Source organism: Kryptolebias marmoratus, linkage group LG9 (assembly GCF_001649575.2).
Source record: "Kryptolebias marmoratus isolate JLee-2015 linkage group LG9, ASM164957v2, whole genome shotgun sequence".
In the NCBI taxonomy this organism is placed as follows: domain Eukaryota; kingdom Metazoa; phylum Chordata; class Actinopteri; order Cyprinodontiformes; family Rivulidae; genus Kryptolebias; species Kryptolebias marmoratus.
Genome location: NC_051438.1, coordinates 11574287 through 11579502, shown reverse-complemented (window position 1 = coordinate 11579502; position 5216 = coordinate 11574287).

Sequence of the window (5216 nt, the reverse complement as noted above, 5' to 3'; positions counted from 1 at the left end):
ACAAAATAAACATTTGAAATATATGAGTTTGTATGTAATGTATGAATATAATATACAAGTTTCACTTTTTAAATGGAATTACTGAAATCAATCTACTTTTTCATGATATTCTAATTTTATGACCAGCACCTGTATGTGTTTCTGCACCGCAAACTCTTATTCAGGTGATCCAACTTTTTTATGTCAGGCCCAGCTTGTGTCCATATCAACTCCTCTTTCAAACGAGCCATAGAGTCCACTCGACGTGATTTCACACACACACACACACGCATACACACAAGGTTTCCCTCACAGATACAATCTGAAATAATGAACAATTTAAACATATTCAAAAGGAGTAAAATGTGCACAGTATTTCTATAACTACTTCCATAAATACACTGTTTTGTTTTGCTTAACCAGAATGTAATCAAGACAGACTCATGTGCGTCATTAACGCGCCCGACAATCAAATTCTTCTGTAGGATTGTTATCAGTCATAGGAAATTCTCTCAAAACTCCATCAAAGAAAACAATGTGCCATATAACAAAAGCAGGTAATTACAAACTCAAACTGAGTCTGAAACTGTACTCACTAAATGCGTCAGACTGCCAAGTGGTCAGAAACATGAGCTGGTTTTTACCTAGAAAGAGAAAAAATATTTAATTACTTTCAAATAGCATTGCAGTTAGTAAGTATAGTTTTAATTAACAGCAGCTGTAATAAGAAGTTATTGGCTTGTGTCACTTAGCCTTTGGTGAATCTTTCATGGTGGAGTTTCCATTCTCCCGTCTGCCCTTTCCTGTGTAGGATATCTAAAATTTCCTGCTTTGTGCGGATTCCGCATAACAGTTGTGTTGAGATTTTCAGGAAAAGGGAAGAACTCAAAATCAAATCAGCAGACAGGCAGGAAGGAAGTGGACAAGAAAAAGGTGTGAGAAAGGAAAACGTGGAAGTTCACAATGATAACAGAAAATTACAGGCCCAGCATTCCCTGAAGGAATGCATATCGACTGCCGCCTTTCATTAGTTTCAGACTAAGATCGTCATTATGTCAAGCTGTTTCTGTCAAGGTGTTGTGACTGACTGAGCTACAGCCACATCAGGCTTTAACTCAACGTCTGTAAAACTGATTGAGTTATAGTCATTTTTGTGTAGGTTGAGGTTGATTACCTGTGGTGGCCATCTTGATTTGGGAGGACTCCAAAAGTTAATCAGTTGTAAATATACATCCAGCGATTACTTCCTGAAAATTTTAATAAAATCTGTCCAATGCTTGATGAGATATTTTGCTAACAAACAGACAGCATTGAGTATTTTAGTCAATGCCAAAGATTTAAGCAAAGATGTTGCACAGTATTTAGAGCTTTAATGTACGTGTTGGGACTGACTCTTACCCACTAGTACATGTTGTGGCAGCGATCTTGAGTCAGGTGAACTCCAAAAGTAAATCAGTTCTAGATAATATATGAAATATTGTTGACCTTTTTGCATAATTACAGAATTTACTTTATATAAAAATACTGGACACTTACGGTTTTGAGTGCACTGACTCTGAAATCAGTGAAATGAGCAAAGTCACTCCTGGGTTATGTAGAATTTTTCTCACCAGCATTTTGTTCCCATATATCAGTTTAGTAAATCTGAAAGATAACAGAGCTCCAAGTGTACCTGATTGAAGAAAAACCCTTAATGTAATGCTGATAACTTACCACTAGATGGACCCAGAGGGCAGCACATCTTCTGCCTGTCAGCAAACCCATTAAGATTTACAGTAAAACGCCGCTCAACAAGTTTAACCTAACAGTCAGTGAAGCTCCTTGTTAAGTTTTTGTACTTTGATCAGCCATGTCTTCACAATCCAAGTCTCATTATTAAAATCACCTGTGCTGTTGCAGCGGAGCTTTTCTTGTCAGCAGCAGAGGTTCCAATTCAATTGAGTGGACCTGTTGTTCTTTCTCAGAGTGTCATAAGTCAATGCAGTACAGCTGTTGGGAATTACATAGCTGGGTAAGAGACTCTGTACCGCCTTGTGATGTGTGTCTGCACACTGGAATTTCTCCCAGATGCCCTCAAACCATAACAGCTGGAGTGAAATCAGTGCAATGATCTAATTTCATGGAATGGAAAGTAGGAAAAAACAAAAGGAGAATACCATGATGTAATGAGTGTGTGAGCACATGTGTGTACATGTGTCCTGGATAAGAATAAGCAGTTGAGAGAAGTAGTCCATCACATGTGTTCGGCAGCTCTCTCAGCAGTCAGATTTGTGGTCCTGTAGAGGCAGCCCTCTCTTTAATTCACCATGTCTTGAAAAGCTTTCGTGGATCTTAGAGAACATGAGAGAAAATGTAGCGTTTTGTCAAAATCTCATTTCTCCATTTTCCATGATCACCAGCCACCAAAGGCTAAGAGGCACAAACAAGATGCAAACTTTACCCACGCAGATTTATTAATTTAATTTAAGAGGAAAAACTTTTATCATAATTTAAGACATTGTTCTGTTTCTGCAATGCTTTGCTGCTAAAGCATTGTAATAGCTTTTTAGTGGAAATTAATGTGCGCACATTGATCAAATAATCTTGTGAATGGAAATGTCATGTACTGACTTGTAGTTCCTGTTTTTAACATTTGCCTTAGCAGAGATTCACTCACTATTACAGACTGGATTTACTCATATTCCAAAAATCAGCCTATCATGAGAAACTCCCAACATTGGTGTAGATCCAACCATGCTGTTTACTTAGTAATCACACATTATTATGTACTTGTATTTTCCTGCATTTTCCCATTTGTTTTGTGACATTCCAAATGACGCCAGTGGCCAACTACTTTTGAGCCTTGTTGTTGATAAAACAAATCTGAGTCCATGCTCACATTTTAGGGCAAAAAATGACCCAACCAAACAACCACAACCTGTGATAAATATGCAGCTCATGAACAAGTTTGCACGACTCAGCAGCTAACTCTCTTATTAATTTTTCCAAGATGCCTTGGATTAAACATAACAATGACACATTACTGATGAAACAAATCATGTAGTGACTCCAAACTCATGCAGAATGCATTTGATTTTCTCATACTAACTTTATTTAGTGTGTGGGCTGCGTGGTGAAGCAGTTGGTTAGCACAGTTGCCCTGCAGCAGTTTGACTCCCTGCCAGTTTGACTCCTTTCTGTGTTGAGTTTGCATATTTTCCCAGCGCACGTTTGGATTTTCTCTGGGTACTAGGGTTTCTTGCCACATTTCAAAGAAATGCTTGTTAGGTTAACTGAACTGGATAGCCTAAATCGTATAGATGTGAGTGTGGGCACAAATGGTTGTCTGTCTTGCTCATCTCTATGTGTCTCTGTGATGGACTGGTGACCCATCCAGGGTGTCCCCCACCTCCCAGACATGCGCCAGGTCCTCTGTGACCATGAACAGAAGCAAGCGAGTAAGGAAAAAGTAGGGATGTTGTTTTTTTTATTTTATTTCCATGTTTGGCTCAAAAAAGCTTTGCATTACAAATAAAGGCTCACTATGACTGATGTGATTTTAAAGGTTTTGCATGTATTTGAATTAAAAAAAAGAAGAAGATATTTGGAAAACTGAACTCTTAGCCTCAGAGTGTGTTCCATTACGTCATTCTGTCACCTGAAGCCATTTATGCAAAATATCAAGGATATTTACAGTAGTTATCCACATATTTCAGTCCTCACTAAAATTAGCCAAATGGCTAAGCAACAGCGTGAAGTACCTGTTTTTGAGGCTTGTAAAACAGAACAAAAAATATGTTTATCATTAGAAAAAAGTCCCAATCTGTAGGCCTCCTTTATACCCATGTATGTCTAAATAATTCTTTCTACAACCTGAAAAAAATGGTTAAACAAACATTAACACAATGGCTGAATACTTGCCAGTTCAAATCAAATTAGAGTTCAGAAAACAGAATTTACACTTTAAATATAACAGCTTACAGGGTTTATGAAGTTTTATTCCAGTACTTTCAGTGCAGATGAAGAGTTTGTTAATGAAGCAGTGTTTCAGTCTCTATCTACCTCTCTCAGTGAGAATGTAGCCTGGTGCTGCACAGTTTATCGTTCTCTCTTAGGAGGATGTGGTCAGTGAGGGGTAGCCTGCTGGAGAAAAGGGGTCGGTAGAGAAACTTTCTCAAAAATTATATCACCTTTCACCACACTGCCTATAAATACATATCATTTTTTCACTAGACTGCCTATAAAGTTTTCTGTCAAACACTGAACGCAGGTCACTTTAAGTTCTGGCAATATTCTCTCAATAAAAACCTGTTAAAGAACAAAATGGCCATCAAATGGTCTGATGGCTTGGCTTTATCAAGAGGTCTTTTTCTATAACACAGTGTTCTTTTGAATTATATTAACCTTTAACACAAAAAAAACCCCAAAACATAATAAAGGGAGGACAGAGAAAAACAACTGAACAACATAGTCATTCTTTCATATGGTGTAATTTTAAAATAAAATATTACACAAGCAGAAAATAGGTATGCATCCAAGAAAAATGTTTCAAATTGGACATAATTGGTTCCATGTGCAGACCAGTGATGGGTATTTTAAATAGTTTGATTTGCAAGGAGCTGGCACATCCAGAACGGGTACCAGAGGGTGTAAGTGGTGGCAATATGTAAAGCAATAGTGTTATCAGGCAGTTGCGGATTCAAAGCAGTGAGTGAAGGTCAGCTGACAGAGAGATAGATGCTCATACCAGCACTTGATAGAGTTTGATAGGGGTTGCAACGTGTGTTTGCATGAGGCCAGGTGGTCGTATCATGCAATCGTCCTGCATGTGGGGTGTGCAGATGTCACAGTGGCCTGATGTTGGAACCAGTGGCTATGTGAGGACATGCACACACGTCATGAAGGTTCCAGTCTCCCAAGACCAACCGTACCAAGGAGGAATTGTTGTTTTGTACGTTTAACTTTACAAAACCCAATGACATCTTTGCATACCATCAAGTCACTGGTATTAGACTCTTGAAAACATCTTGTCTCATCCTGCACTTTGTTACCAACAAGTGGCTTTGATATTCCATGCAGAGATGGCTGCATGTAAAGTTATATTGTAACTACAGCAGAAGACATGAACTGATGACAATTGGTCTTGTATCATGTACAGTGAGGAATCTTGGTTCTGCATTATTACAAATAATAGATTATGTCTGCATGTGAGGGCGCTGAGAGAACTCGACCAATCCTGCTAATGTTACACAGAGAGA